Source organism: Lactuca serriola, chromosome 8 (genome assembly GCF_051521515.1).
Source record: "Lactuca serriola cultivar US96UC23 chromosome 8, Lser_US96UC23_V15, whole genome shotgun sequence".
NCBI classification, from domain to species: domain Eukaryota; kingdom Viridiplantae; phylum Streptophyta; class Magnoliopsida; order Asterales; family Asteraceae; genus Lactuca; species Lactuca serriola.
Window position 1 is genome coordinate 101,578,617 of NC_136415.1, and position 17,346 is coordinate 101,595,962.

Sequence of the window (17,346 nt, forward strand, 5' to 3'; positions counted from 1 at the left end):
AGTCACACCCCGTGACTCACTACTCTACTCGACACCACGAAAAGGGGACAAACTCAGAGACTCGCGAGCAGACTCGCCGAGTCAGATGAACGACTCGCCGAGTCGTTACCATGCAGTCTCTATATGGTCAATTTTGCTTGAATCCAGCTTATGCTATCCACAGATCTGGGTTCCTAGAGCATGAATAACACGTAAAGTTTCCAACTTTACGTGTAGATACTCACTAATGAGGGTTTTAGGGCTCAAAATGCACCAAAAAGGGTAGATCTAGGGTGTACATGCAACATGGGTCCATAAAGGCAGTAGATCCAAGCTCCTGGAGCTCGATCTCACCTAGATCTAGGAGTTACCCAGCTTATTACAAGTCCACAAGCATACATAAGCTTAGAAATGGATCAAAAGGGGTTTAATGGAGTTATTAGGAACAATAAGCATGAAAACAGAGGGGGAAATCGAGTTTTACCTCAAGGGAAACTCTGAGATTGCTCAAAGATGGGTGACCTCCTCTTCTTCTTCTTGATCCACTCTTCTCCCTTCTCCAAAACTTCAAAACACACTAGGAATGCTTCAAACTCTCAAGGAATAAAGCTTTGAACGAGGGGGTAGGGCTCTGAGGGTGAATGGGGCGGAGTTGGGGCGCAAATGGTTGTTTAAATAGGGTGCAAACCCTTGGAAATTAGGGTTTCATCAGACAGCGCGGACTCGCCGAGTCCATAATATGGACTCGCTGAGTCGCCAACTTAACCGCGTCCCAAGTATCATCTCTACTCGGCGAGTCGGGCCTCCAACTCGCCGAGTCCAAGGCCAAAATACAAAATACTCAGATATATCTTACATACCAGGAACCAGGTGCTACAAATCTCCCCCACTTATTTTAGACTTCGTCCTCGAAGTCTGCTACTCGATCCTGAAATAGCTCGGGGTAATGCTCCATCATCTCTTCCACCGGCTCCGAAGTCCACTCCGATCCCTTCCGGTGTTGCCATTGCACCTTCACGAGTTCCACTCGCTTGTTCCTCAAATCCTTAGACTTCCTGTCGAGGATTGCGACTAGGCGCTCAATGTAATTCAGGCTTTCATCAACCTGTATATCCTCTATCGACACTACTGTTGAATCGTCCACTAGGCACTTCCGCAGCTGAGAAACATGGAAAGTGCTGTGGATCTGGATGAGCTCGACTGGCAGATCCAGCCTATACGCCACCTTGCCCACCCGGGCTACAACCCTGAACGGTTCGATAAATCTCGGGCCCAACTTGCCCCGCTTCCGGAATCGAATGACGCCTTTCCAAGGCGACACCTTCAGGAGAACCATATCCCCAACCTGGAACTCTAGGTCGGATCGGCGCTTGTCGGCGTAACTTTTCTACCGACTCTGTGCGGTCTGAAGCCTGCTCTGAACCTGCTGAATCCTCTCGGTAGTCTTGAGCACCACTTCGGTGCTCCCCATGACCCTCTGACCAACCTCTCCCCAGCATATCGGGGTCCTGCACCTCCGTCCGTACAACATCTCGAATGGAGGGCGGTCGATACTCGCGTGGTAGCTGTTGTTGTATGAGAACTCAGCCAAGGGAAGATAGGTATCCCAGCTACCACCAAAATCTAGCACGCATGCCCGCAACATATCCTCCAAAGTTTGGATGGTCCGCTCGCTCTGACCATCCGTCTGGGGTGAAATGCGGTGCTAAAATGCAGACGAGTGCCCAACTCCTCATGAAACCTCTTCCAAAACCTAGAAGTAAAACACACATCCCTGTCCAAGATAACCGATACTGGCACCCCGTGCCGCGCCACAATCTCCCTAATATAGATGTCGTCCAATTTCTCGGTCGATATGCTCTCCTGAATCGGAATAAAATGAGCACTCTTGGTCAACCGATCCACGATGACCCAAATCGAATCTACTCCACGTGCGGTCCTGGGAAGCTTCGTGATATCTTCCCATTTCCACAACGGGATGTCCAACGGCTGCATCTTGCCATGCGGTCTCTGATGTTTGGCCTTGACCTTCCTGCAGATCAAGCACCGTTCGACGTACCAAGCCACATCCCGCTTCATGCAGGGCCACCAATAATCTAGACGAAGATCCCTATACATCTTCGTTGTCCCCGGATGGATAGAGAATCGAGATTTATGCGCCTCCTCCATCAAGATCTGACGCACGCCTCCGTGATATGGCACCCACACCCTAAGGTGTAGTGTCAATAGTCCTCGGCTATCATAATCGAAGGAGGAAACCTGACCCACCACACGCTCGCTCTTCCGATGCTCCTCCTTGATAGCCTCCCGTTGAGCCTCCCGAATTTGCTCCAATAGGGGAGTCACTACGGTCATCCTCATGCAAATATCCCTGATCGGCGCCGCCTTGCGGCTAAGCGCATCGGCCACCACGTTGGCCTTCCCCGGGTGGTAGAGGATCTTGCAATCATAATCCTTTACCACGTCCAACCACCGACGTTGCCTCATGTTCAGATTCGGCTAATCCATGAGGTACCTCAAACTCTTGTGGTCCGTGTAGATGGTACATCGAACCCTGTAGAGGTAATGCCGCCAAACCTTGAGGGCAAAACCCACCGCCCCCAACTCCAAATCATGCGTCGGGTAGTTCGCCTTGTGAGGCTTGAGCTGCCTCGAGGCGTAGGTAATGACATGCCCCCTCTGCATCAGTACCGCGCCCAACCCTGAAATGGACACGTCACAGTAAACCACTAAAATCCTCTACGCCCTCTGGCAGGGCTAAGATTGGCGCCTCGCACAATCTCTGTCTCAACGTCTCAAACACAGCCTGTTGCTCGGGTCCCCACCGAAAGACTACGACTTTCTTCGTCAGCCGTGTCAGGGGTACGACAATCTTGGAGAAATCCTGAATGAATCTCCGATAGTAGCCTGCCAATCCTAGGAAACTTCGAATCTCAGATGGAGACTTCAGAACCTCCCACCTCATCACGGCCTCGACCTTGGCCGGATCGACCAGAATCCCATTCTGGTTGACAAGGTGTCCGAGAAATTGCACCTCGCGCAACCAAAACTCACACTTGGAGTACTTGGCATACAAGCTCTCCCTCCTCAGGGTCTCCAATACCTCCCTTAGATGCTCCTCATGCTCCTCCTGTGTCTTGGAATAAACCAAGATGTCGTCAATGAAAACTATCACATACCGATCCAACATCGGTCTGCATACGCGGTTCATGAGGTCCATGAATGCGGCAGGAGCATTGGTGAGCCCAAACGACATCACCACGAACTCATAATGGCCATAGCGCGTCCGAAACGCGGTCTTCTGCGCATCCTCCTCTCTGACCCTCATCTGATAGTATCCTGAACGCAAATCGATCTTGGAAAACCAAGACACTCCCTGAAGTTGGTCAAAGAGATCATCAATCCTCGGGAGTGGGTAACGGTTCTTCACCGTTACCTTATTCAGCTCCCGACAGTCTATGCACATCCGATGCGACCCATCCTTCTTCTTCACAAACAGGATCGGGGCTCCCCAGGGTGAACTGCTCGGACAAATAAATCCCTTGTCTAGCAACTCCTGCAGCTGCGTAGACAACTCCTGCATCTCGGGAGGAGCGAACCGATACGGTGCCTTGGCTATCGGAGCCGCACTAGGAACGAGGTCAATCCTAAACTCCACCTGTCGCTCCGGAGGTATCCCAGGAAGCTCCTCTGAGACGACATCTGCGAAATCTCACACCACCGGAACCTCGCTTACTGTCGCCTTACCCGCCTCCCGGGTATCCATCACGTACACGACGTATCCTGCGCATCCCTACTGAAGGTAGCGTCTAGCCCTCGCTGCTGAACATACTGCAGGTCCACACTGCGGCCTCTCGCCATGAATCACTAGCTCCCCCCCCCCCCCCCCCCCCCACCTGGGGTCCTGACTCGTACTAGCTGCTGTGCGCAATCTATCACCGCCCCATTAGGGCTCAACCAATCCATGCCTATAATCACCTTGTTCCCACTTAACGGAATAGGAACCAGATCCACCAAATAGCGCTCCTCGAATAACCTCAGAACACAATCTCTGAATACTGATGACGCCCGAACCGATCGATCGTCGGCAATCTCCACCTCCAAAGGGCAATCCAACATGCCCGAAGACTCAGGAAACTTCTTGCTAAGCGCAAGGGAAACAAATGATCGGGTAGCACCTGAGTCGAACAACACCTGAACTGGGATACCGTTCACATGGAATGATCTTAACACATATATACATACACCGAGCACATATCAATATCATAACATCATATAAATAAATGAAAGGGAAAGAATCATACCCGTCACCACATCGGGTGTTGCGCGTGCCTCCTTGGCGGTCAACTGAAATGTCCGGCTCCTCACCACTGGAGCCTCTGCCTTGCCCTGTTGGCCATCTGTGATCTGCAGGGTCGCTGGAGCTGGCGCCTTCACCGGCGCTGATGCTGTCAACTGGGGGCAATTGGCCTTCTTGTGGCCCCTCTGGTTGCAGTGGAAACACAGCAACTCAGACGTCTGAATAACTACTGCCGGAGCAGTGCAATCCCTGCTATAGTGCCCATACTTGCCGCACTTATAGCAGCCTGATGATCCCAACCTGCACGCCCCCTCGTGCGACTTGCCGTATTTCCTGCAGTGGCCCCGTCCCTGTTGGCCCTTTGGCCCCAAATCTGATCCCTTGGGCTTCTTCCCCGAAGCCCCTCCTGGCTGTCCCTCCTCTGCCTTCCGTTTCCGGATGTGCTCCAAATCTATCTCCCTCTCCCTCGCCATGGCAATCATAGAGTCCAAGGTGGGGCAAGCTGAAAAACTAACGTGCTCCCGGATATCAGCCCGGAGCATGTCATGATAGCGGGTCCTCCTCATGTCCTCATCGCCCGCATATTAGGGCACCAACAGTGTCCTCTCCCGGAACTTGGCGGTGATCTCCGCCACAGTCTCCGTCGTCTGTCTCATGTCCAAAAACTCCCTGGCCAGCTGCTGAAGCTCGATAGCCAGCGCAAACTCTGCCCTGAACCTGGTCACAAAGTCCAACCAGGTCATAGCCTCAATAGCTGAGGCTCCCAACGAGTCACCCACTGACTCCCACCAATCTCGAGCTCAGTCTCGTAAACACCCTGCTACATACCTCACCTTCGACCCCTCGGGGCAGAAGCTAGTCAACTGTACGGACTCGATGTCCGCAATCCATCTCCTGGCAGCAATGGGGTCTTTCACCCCATGGAAATCCGGCGCAACACTGCCCCTGAAGTCCTTAAAGGACAGCGTGCGAGATCCCGACTGGCCAGATGCCATGTCACTCCTAAACGCCCTAAGGTGATCCTCCATCAACTCGATGACCCCTTCCTTGATCGACCTGAAGATAATGGGGGTCAACTCAAGGATACCCCTGGTGATCTCTGACACGATGAACTCACGTAGTCCCTCATCTACCGGCTCGGAACCTGATCCCGAACCTGACCCCTCTCCTGAACTGCCATCTATCGGCCTCGATCGAAGTACCACCATTCTGCAATACATAATAACAATCATTAGTGACACTGATACTTCTTGAGGGATGACAACTACTTACAAGTTCCCTGGTCTTGTCTTGGCCTTCCTTGGTTCGGGTACGGATCCTCTGCTTTCAGTAGTACGGGCCCATACTACCTTCCACATCTATCCGTACCTTCTTCAAGGACTGCCTCGACTCCTCCAGATCCCTTCCACTATGGCTGATCACTGCTATACTCATCCTAGGCTTGCCCTAGGGAAATCTCAGGCTCCACCTTACCAGGTCCTTAGCTGCTGAAGGACTCTTAGTAGTGCCAATTAACCATTACCTGAATACCATCACATGTGGTGAGGCTCGGATAATCCTTCGAGTAACAGGCTCATCCCTACAACGGTTAGACTCAAACGAGAGCTGCACAATAGGGCCAAACCCAACACTCTAAGATTATTCAACCCTGATCACATGTGACGTGACGTATTCACCTAATGGCTAACTCCCACCACTGAGAGTCCCACAAAGCACAAAGCAAGCAGCATTCGAACTAAGGGAACAATCTCAAGCAAATCCGCTCTCATAGAGAGAAACTGATCTAGCATACAGAGCTAAACTCATACTATCAGGCATAACCTATCCGGCTATCCTACTGTTGTCTACTCGATTCTAGCATGCAATTTTCATACACTGAAGCACATAAAGCAGGCACATAAGGCATCACTACTAGATCCTTAGTCCTATTCTAGCATGCTGTTCTACTGAAACTGATAAACACAACATAAGCTTGTATGGGTACTTTGGTGAATACTTACTTGAGCTCGGCCGGTTGCGCACATCACATACTTCGTTTCTTATTAAAATACTTTACTTGACCTTTTAGAAAACGTTTTCTTTTTCAAAATCTTTTGACCCCTCGATTTGAGTTCAGACACCCCCGAAGGTGTGTTCGAATCCCTCAAACCAGGGCTCTGATACCAACTTGTAACAACCCAATTTTCACGTCCAAAAATTTCGTTTTTAAAACATTACTTAGAAACATTAAAACACTGTTTAATTAAACCATTTCACATCGAAAACCAAATTTGAAATCCACAACATTTGAACAACCAAAATATCAGAGTATCAATCCCAGAATAAACTCATAACTGCGGAAACAAGAGTGTGTGTGATAGGACGCTACCGCACCGACTCCTTCCCCTTTGAAGTAGAGGTAGCTGAAAACCAAAACTGAAAACCGTAAGAACGAAGCTTAATGAGTTCCCCCACTGCACCACATACCATATAATCACATAACATACATATATTGTCAGGCATATCTGGGTGCCCGACCTACCCCTTCGGTCCTCTCGACCGGATACTGCCTAGCATATATGGGTGCTGGCCTCCCCTTCGGTCCTCTCGACCAGATACTGGGGAACTATTTCTCCCCCTACTACTACCACATAACATGTATCACAATATCAGAATCTATCTATCATGGTTGGGTATGACTACCCCTTCGGCCCTACCGACCTGATATCTCGGGGACTATCTCCCCCTACTGCCACTAGCACATAGCATCATATCATAGTAGCACATAAACATAACACAGGTAGTAGTAATCCCTAGATGAATATCACAGAGACAATCATCTACATACAACTCCTACTGGTGGGCCGGCATTGTGTCCGTAGACCCACCGCTACTGGAAGGTAACTCACCTCGAAGTAGCTGCTGATCTGATCGGGAACTGACTGTCTACTACTGCTGCTGCTGCTCCAGAAATCCTCCGGCTGTAATTCCCACAACATACTCAATCAAACACTGCTAACTGCCCTTTGGGTAAAATGACCATTTTACCCCTAATCATGCCCTAAGTCAAAGTCAAAGTCAACTTTCAGTTAACCCGACTCGCCGAGTTGGCTCCCCAACTCGCCGAGTTCCTGTCCAATCGACTGACCTGGATCCCGTCTCTACTCGTCGAGTTAGGCGTTGACTCGACGAGTTCTCCTTCCAAACTGATGTTCAAGTCCTTCATCCTACTCGCCGAGTTGTATGAACAACTCGCCGAGTTCATCTTCATCAATGAACACTTATGCTGAGACTCGCCGAGTTGTATGAACAACTCGCCGAGTCTGTTCTTGATCTAAGAAGATTGCCTTGAACTCGCCGAGTCAGGGCAATGACTCGCCGAGTTCCTTCATGGATGAGTCCGACTTCCAACTCACTGAGTCACACCCCGTGACTCACTACTCTACTCGACACCACGAAAAGGGGACAAACTCAGAGACTCGCGAGCAGACTCGCCGAGTTAGATGAACGACTCACCGAGTCGTTACCATGCAGTCTCTAAATGGTCGATTTTGCTTGAATCCAGCTTATGTTATCCACAGATCTGGGTTCCTAGAGCATGAATAACACGTAAAGTTTCCAACTTTACGTGTAGATACTCACTAATGAGGGTTTTAGGGCTCAAAATTCACTAAAAAGGGTAGATCTAGGGTGTACATGCAACATGGGTCCATAAAGGCAGTAGATCCAAGCTCCTGGAGCTCGATCTCACCTAGATCTAGGAGTTACCCAACTTATTACGAGTCCACAAGCATACATAAGCTTAGAAATGGATCAAAAGGGCTTTAATGGAGTTATAAGGAACAATAAGCATGAAAACAGAGGGGGAAATCGAGTTTTACCTCAAGGGAAACTCTGAGATTGCTCAAAGATGGCTGACCTCCTCTTCTTCTTCTTGATCCACTCTTCTCCCTTCTCCAAAACTTCAAAACACACTAGGAATGCTTCAAACTCTCAAGGAATAAAGCTTTGAATGAGGGGGTAGGGCTCTGAGGGTGAATGGGGCGGAGTTGGGGCGCAAATGGTCGTTTAAATAGGGTGCAAACCCTTGGAAATTAGGGTTTCATCAGACAGTGTGGACTCGCCGAGTCCATAATATGGACTCGCCGAGTCGCCAACTTAACCGCGTCCCAAGTCTCGTCTCTACTCGGCGAGTCGGGCCTCCAACTCGCCGAGTCCAAGGCCAAAATACAAAATACTCAGATATATCTTACATACCAGGGAATAGGTGCTACACATTTAAATTCAAATTATTAAAAAAATCATTATCATCAAAATTAATAACACATTGCACGAAAGTTAGGATAATACCTAATCCTTTTCGTTAACGTTTGAGTGTTTAAGGCGGGTATAGAATCTGTCGCATCTGGTGACGAGTTCACCAAAAATTTGTATATGTAACATTTGTTATGAATTTTTCATATAGTATAAGGTTTTTGAACTCAACTACATTGTGTTATGAATATTATTTATACCTAAATAATATAAAGTTGAATTATCGAATTGTTACGTTACTAACCCTAATTAGGGTTTGTATTCAATAATTGGCAACAAGAGAGGTGCTTTGCATTATAACTTGTCAATAGTACTACATTAGTAACATTAGTGAATATCACATTTCTCCTAAAATTCTCATAGGAGGTGAGTTGACCTGGTTGACTTTTTTTGACTTTGTTTCACCAAAATTGACCGTTGTCACACTACTAGTATGTTAACTGGTTATATGATAATCTGTTATTGGATATATGTTATTTGTTATGCACATATCAACATGGTATGGTAGGGTTGAGACTGTACTGCTTTGTGATGTAAGTCAACAGACCGGGGCATTCCAACCAGAAGGTTGTGGGCCGGGGGTAATCCAACCAGGAGGTTTTGGACCCGTTATGTATTGGGAATTCTAACCAGAAGGTTGTGGGTCGGGGGTAATCCAACCAGGAGGTTGTGGACCTGTTATGTATTGGACATTCCAACCGTAACGTTGTGGGACAGGGCATTCCAACCGTTAGGTTGTAGTCCAGTGGTAATCCAACAAGGAGCTTGTCGACCTGTTATTTGTTTGATTATATGTTTGTGTGGTGTTACTTTCGGGGATCTCACTAAGCTTTGACTTACAATTTTATATTATGGTTTCAGGTACATCAGAGGAACATGGGAAAACAAAGGCATGATCATGCATGACTTTTTGTTTTTATGGATTTGGGTCTTAGGAAACTTTGATTTTGAAACTATGTTATTGGAAACAATGAATCTTTTGTAAACAATGATGTTAAATGGTTGATTTTGAAAATTTCAAATTTATTTGATTTTTGGAGTGTTACACCAAATTTCAATCCACAATTTTAATTTTTCAAGATAGACTATAAAGTCAAACTTTGTTTTTAAAAGCAATATAAAACCCATTTATTCAACAATGTAAAACATAGTTTCTAAAATAGAGTAATAATATATCATCAGAGTTGTGTATAGTCACGTCGTGTCGTTGCCTCAATCATTAGAACTACCTAAAAGCATTTAAATCGATAATTGTAAGCATTAATCTTAGTGGGTTCCTCAAAATACCACATACTACAATACATATACAATTCATACAAACAAGGCTCCCGACTCTATTGTCGACCCACCATACAAAAAAGGCTCTCGACTCCAGTGTAAATCTGCCCAATGACCAACGACTCCATTGCCATTCTAGTCATCGACAGTGGGTATCTTAGTGTAACATCCATAAAATTTATGCTAAATTTAAACTTTTAATACTAACAAAAGAGTCAAATAGTAATTGTTTTACAAAACATTTCCAATTCGTTTATCATCAGAGTGTCCCAAAATAGATCATGAGGATGAGGAGCGGTACGGTCATGCCTTTGCCTTCAATCGCTCTCCTGAAGTACCTGAAACAATAAACTGAAAACTGTAAGCCCGAGGGCTTAGTGAGCTACCCCCAAAATACCAATACCACACTGGCAGAAACCATAGCCATAACGATCAATCAAACAGCATACATATTGGGCCATCGGCCGGACTGGTCCGCCCTCCTGGGCCTACAGTCTAACTGAATCTATCCCGAGCCTTCAGCATGACTGGTCCGCCGCGTGGGTCTGTAGTCTCCCAGGACCGCTCAGAGGGTGTGTTGGCCTTTAGCACAAAGCAGGACCGCCTCAACCCAACCAACATGCAACTAACCATGTACGCATACTATCATATACTGACACATACACATAACAAACATATCTATCTCATTTACCATCAATCATAGAGTTTCACTTGTAATTAGAGCATCGACCTAACAGGTCACCAACATACCAATCCTTACGGATCATAAACGCATAACATATTATCTATCCTGATTTCGATCTAACAGATCAGAAGCATATGTAGCATACCATGACAACCGATCTAACCTATCTCTAGCATAACAACCATCCTAAACAGGATGAATTTTAACATAGCAACAACATAACACCCATCCTAAACCAGGATGTAATCTAACATGGCAATAACAAAGCAACCGTCCTAAACCAGGATGTAAATCATAAAGGGTCGGCCTTGGTGTCATAGAACCTATCGATATAGTGAGGATAACTCACCTTGCAGATGTCGATTCGAAAAGCAAACTCCAACTATCGGATCACTTGACACCGGCTCCACCACCTATAACCATAGCACAATATACTCATAAGTTCTCACTCTTATGAGACACCCCATAACCTCTTAGTGATTCCTGATCAAGGTCAAAATCCTTAGTCAAGGTCAACAGTCCATGTTGACCTCAACTCACCGAGTACACTCGGCCACTCGCCGAGTCCATGGAACACATTCCAACTAGTCGAGTCATCGGAATGACTCGTTAAGTTCCTTTGAATCCTAATCAATCCTTAAGGTCACCCATCAAGTTTCCTCCTTGCCACTCCACGGGTACACACGCATGCATATCTTAGGGAAAAGCCATCCGACTCGCCGAGTTGTTCTTCAACTCGTCGAGTTCTATGGTGATCTTCATCGGACTCGCCGAGTTGTTCATCCCACTCGCCGAGTTCAATGACCATCTTCATGTGACTCGCCGAGTTCATTCTTGCGACTCGCCGAGTCTATCCAATCCTCTTTCCATACAGACTTGTTTTGAGCCATGCAGCGACTCCAAATCAGAGATCCAAGCTTCTAGGGCATACTTACCACGTAAAGTTGCAAACTTTACGTGCATGCATGGTTATAAAGGCTCCAAATGTCTATTTTAAGTTCTTAATGGAGCTTCTAGTCCAAGAGGGACTTCAACCACAACCAATACAACAACTTTATGACTCTAGCATCCAAGGAGGGTCCAGATCTGAAGTTACAACTTCAGATCTAGCCCATAGCTCAACATCCCAACTTGAAAATCCATAAAAAGCCCTAGAACTCAACAAAAGGGAAGAAACGGAAGTAAGAATGGTACTTTGATACCTTCAAACGATGCTAGCTGAGGCAAAACCCGCTTCCCACTCCTTTCTTGCTTCAATTTCCTTTTCACTCTTAGCTTCCTTCCTCCAAGATCCTCTTTTCCAAGCTTCAAACCTATACCAAGGCACACACACATGAATTAGGGTTTCAAGGGCTCTTAAAGACTATAAGGAGGCCCAAAGGAGGCTGAGGCTCCTTTAAATAAGGGTGAAAACCCCGAGATTTAGGGTTTCATCTGCCAGCTCCTACTCGCCGAGTCCCAATAGTGGACTCGTCGAGTAGGTCACTAAACACGTGTTCTCACCCCGCTGCTACTCGACGAGTAGGTCGACCAACTCGTCGAGTAGAGCTTTATCCAGAAATTATTAATTAATTAATACCTGAGGATCGGGGCGTTACACTCGGCTCATAGCTCCGGTGTTGTTCCATCATCAACTCACCGTATAATATTTTGACGTATCATATAATCAAACAATCAACAAGCAAAAGACTATACTAGCCTGCTTGCCTAATTAGCATACGACAATACCACTACATCTTATCGTACTAAGGATATATACAGTAAAACATACTATAGTGAGATAACTCACCTGAATGAGAAGCTGAGAATCGCAACCACGCACATTACCTCGTAAGAAACAGTCTTACGAACCACCTAGATAGAAACCAAAGGCCAACCTTCAATCTACAGCTCAAACCTTAAAGTTTGACCAAAAGTCAATTAGTTAAAAAGTCAACGGTCAATTGGCCACGTTGCGAACATTACAAGTCAAAACTTTAGTGAGTCAACGGTTAACGCTCCACGACCAACTCCTTGGTCACGTTGCGAACATTACAAGTCAAAACAGTCGCGACACCCTAATGGTAGTGTTGCAAAAATCGGTAAAAACATCATTCTTACATTAAGCTCTTAATCTCTAAAGTCCAAAGCTCAGAACTTCATATCTTAATCTTCTAAGGATCATAATGGATAAAGTTTTCAACTTTATCTAGATCCAAGGCTTGACCACTCACAATCTCTAACCCTAAATCAAGATAAGCTCAAAATAGTCAAACACTTGTGCATGGTTCAAAGGGAACCCATGCACACACCTTTTGTACTCCAAGGTGTCCAAAAGATCATTCCAGTTAGAGCTGGCAATGGGTCGACCTGGGTTGGATTCGGGTTCAACCTATTTATTAAGTGGGTTGAATATTTCAACCCAACCCAACCTTTTTATTTAAATGGGTGGATATTTCCAACCCAACCCAATCTTTCAGATAAATGAGTTGTCATCAGGTTGACCCGTTTATGTAATTCCCAACCCAACCTATTATATAAATCGGTTAACCCATTTAAAATAAAAAAGTAAATAAAATAACTAAAGATTACACCACTTAAATTAGTTCCAAACTTAAATAAACTTTTAAACTATAATAAAAGCATAATCCTAATTCATAAATACAAAGAAATTGTTCAAATAACATTAAAAGTATGTAATTTCGAAGTGATTTTGAAGAGTGACTAGTGTTGTCGGCGCAAATAAAAAAGAGAAAAATTAGGATTGCATTTTAAAAGATAAATAAATAACAATACAACATTTTAATTTATAAAGTATACTTAGATTAATACATGGTAATATTTAAATAATTGTTAAATCCCTATTATAATAAATAAAATAGTTTTAATCTTCTTTTGTCAAGTGTCACTCTAATACAACTCCTCATTAATATCATGTCACGGTCATATATTAGGCAACTTATTTCAAAATTCAAAATTTTATATTTTCTAATTATATGTTAAATTTGAAGTTATAATAACTTTAAAAATTTGATATTCTCTTAATTAATATTTTATTTAAAATGATTTATTTAAAATAATTGATTAATAATTATAAATTTTTATTATGAAAGTTTAATTAATTTTATAACCCGTGGTTCCCACAGGTTATAAACTAGTTAAATATATATTAAAGTTAAATGGGTTGGTGGGTTGAAAACGGGTTGATAACTTTTATTCAACCCAACATATATAATTAAATGGGTTAGACGGATTGACTCATTTAATTTAAATGGGTTGAAAATCTCAACCCAACCTACTAATTTTGAGATGGGTTGGTGGGTTGGATCGATTTTTGCCAACTCTAATTCCAATTTAGATTGCTCAAATCCCAAGAACATCAAGCCTAAATGGATAAAATGGGCCAAAATCCCCTGTAAGACTTATATTTAAGCATCAAACACATGAACCAATGATCTTTATTATCACAAATGGTCCCGAAAAGAATAAGGAAGCTTATGAGGACTCTCTTGCACCAAGGACCTTGATCTTCTTCTTCAAAACACACTTCCAATGCAACAAAACTCAAGAACACTTGTAAAGGAGGCTAAAGTTTTACAATGGATGTTTTAGAAGTGGAGATGAAGAATAATATGAAACCAAAAAAGTTAGCACCATTAAATATGGCTCAATGCCCGGTACCTAGGCTTTTGGGTGGTGATGGTTTCGCATCACAACCAATACATGGTCACGCTGCTACTTATCGACATGGTAAGTGTCGCAACATTCACAAGTCGCTTCGTGCTTAACCAAAAACTCAACCCTCAATATTTCATGAAATCAACTCATACTTGAAAAGTGAGGTCTCGTTTGTTTTTCTACAAAAGTACTTTTTGAGCAATTTTCCTTTCTGACGGGTAAACGTTTCTCAAATACACGTCTTCTTCCGTAAACATGGAAAAAAACAAAAGAGATCACATGAATGTTAAAGTTGTTTTCTGGAAAATCACCCAAAGTGCATATTGAATACAGTATCATATATATTTGTCATTAACGCTTTGCTCGCCAAAGGTACAACATGTCGAGCTCCTTAGTACATGTCTTATCCTAGATGTGTTTCCTCATATTGCACATAGTGAATAGCTTTCGTGTGAAAGGCGGCTACGTTTAGTCGACTAAGATTAGTGCTATACATCAATTGTCTGTTACGGCTACAACTACAAGGATTTCCTCTCGGATTTTGAACTAAAATTCTTACTAAAAGAAGAGTTAGGCTACCGTACTTAGTTTTCCTAATTTAATGCCACTTGCAAATTAAGCACTTATTTAAGTGACTGTCGTTTTAATTGGTTGGTATGATGCACAGTCTATTTTTAGCTCATGGTTTCATTATGAATAATTTTATCCCAACAAAAAATATAAATTAATGATCCATAAAATATTATTCTTCACACCCTTGAGAACTAAACCATACTACATTCCAAGATCAGTACACTCATTAATAATTTACTTTACTAGTTTACCCTTTTGTTAGATAATAATCTAAATACTGTATTTATTAAAGTATTTTTCACATGTAAAAATTAAAATATATTTATTACATCACTGTCTTTAATCTATAAATCCCAACAGCCAAGACTTTCGTTTTCACCATCTCTACAACTCTTTTTCTTTCACTCTGGAAATTCATCAGCACCCGGTGATGAAGGAGCTTTGGACGACGGTGGCGTCTCTAATGGGCGTTTGGGCTTTCTCCCAAACACTCTTACTCGCTTTATTCCCGCCGGAGCTCCGCTTCGCCTTAATAAAACTCTTTCAACGTTTATTCAACTGCTGCTCTTCCTACTGCTACTACGATATCACAGAGATCGAAGGTGTCAACACCAATGAGCTCTACAACGCCGTCCAGCTCTACCTCTCCTCCTCCGCCTCATCCTCATGTTCAGCCACCTCCTCCAACCGTCTCTCCCTCACCCGCGGCCTCAACTCCTCCGCAATTACCTTCGGCCTCTCACACAACGACCGCCTCACCGACGTTTTTAATGGGGTCTCCGTCGTCTGGGAACACATCGTTACCCCACGACAGTCCCAGACGTTTTCATGGCGGCCGTTGCCGGAGGAGAAACGTGGGTTCACTCTCCGGATTAACAAAAGGGATAAATCTTACATCCTAGAATCCTACCTCGATTTCATCAACGAAAAAGCGAACGAAATTCGAAGAAAAAATCAAGACAGGTTGCTGTACACAAATTCTCGCGGTGGATCGCTCGATTCCCGGGGACAGCCATGGGAATCGGTGCCTTTCAAGCATCCTAGCACATTCGAGACGCTGGCAATGGATCCGGTGAAAAAAGCGGAAATCATGTCCGATCTCCGAGACTTTGCCGACGGCCAGGCGTTTTACACCCGCACCGGTCGCGCTTGGAAACGCGGTTACCTCTTGTATGGTCCACCCGGCACCGGAAAATCCAGCATGATCGCTGCAATGGCAAATTTTCTTAGGTACGACATTTACGATCTTGAATTAACTGAAGTCCAGACGAATTTGGAGCTCCGGAAGTTGCTTATGAAGACAAGTTCTAAATCCATCATCGTAATCGAAGACATTGATTGTTCCATAAATCTCACAAACCGCAAAGAAACCACCACCACCACCACCGGCGGCGGCGATAGGAACTCTTCTACTTTCGTCGACGGCGATATCGAAACCAGTGGGACCAACAACTCCATAACATTATCCGGTTTATTGAATTTTACAGACGGGTTATGGTCGTGCTGCGGATCGGAGAGAATATTTGTGTTCACGACGAACCATATTGAAAAACTTGACCCGGCATTGTTACGAAGCGGGCGAATGGATATGCACGTCTTCATGAGCCACTGTTCTTTCCCGTCGCTAAAAATTTTACTAAAGAATTACCTAGGGTGTACGCCGGACGACGTGGAGACGACGGTCTTACAGAGGTTGGAGGAGGTCACCGACGCTGCGGAGATGACTCCGGCGGATATCAGCGAGGTCTTGATAAAAAACCGGCGAGACAACAAGAAGGCATTGAGGGAGTTACTGGAGGTGTTGAGGGTAAGAGCTGAGAAAAACAGAAGTGGGTTGCAGCGGTTGCGGGCGGACGTGGAGGAGATGGCGGAGGAGGAGGAGAAGAGAGCGTTGGAGAGTCCAAAAGAAGGTGGCGATGCGGCGGCTGGTGGTGGAGGAAGGTGGAAAGGAATTAGAGGATAATATCATAATGGGGTTAATTTAATATTTTAATTTTTACGAATTAAATTTCGTGAGCTGGGATTGGTGGGGATAGTGAGAAGTGGAAAACTGTGAGGCAAAACAAGATTTGATATGATCATCGTCCCTTTCCCCTCATTCTGATCTGGAGTTTTCAACTTTTTTCTCTTATTATATATATAATATATAATATATAATGCTATGATATAAAAATAACAAACAAATACAAAAATAATAAAAGTCATGATGATCATAAATCCAACAATAAGACAAGTTTTGATGGAGTTTGATATTGTGTGCCAAAAAAGGAGAAAAACATTAGATAATAAGATGATTCTAGTTGATACGTAGTAGCATTAGGTCAAACTTAATGGTTACATACTTTTACTTAATTAATGGTAGAAATTTCATATTGTTCTTTCATTATAGAAATTTTTAAACAAAGTTAATGGTTAATTAGTGTTACCTAATTAGTTTATATACTACGTTTATGCATCAAATAAAGTGAGTGGTTTTGAAAGGCAAATGATGATGCAATAAAATGGGAAACAAAAATGGTTCATCATATCATAACCATTTGACAAAATTACAAAGTGGTCTCTGTCATTTACAAAAAGTACC

The 17,346-nt window shown here is 44.2% G+C and overlaps 1 pseudogene; it reads left to right on the forward strand.

Annotated features, from left to right (window-relative positions):
• Positions 1 to 15,133: 15,133 nt before the first annotated feature.
• On the forward strand, positions 15,134 to 16,863 carry LOC145069083 (AAA-ATPase At5g57480 pseudogene; annotated as a pseudogene).
• The last annotated feature ends 483 nt before the right edge of the window (positions 16,864 to 17,346 follow it).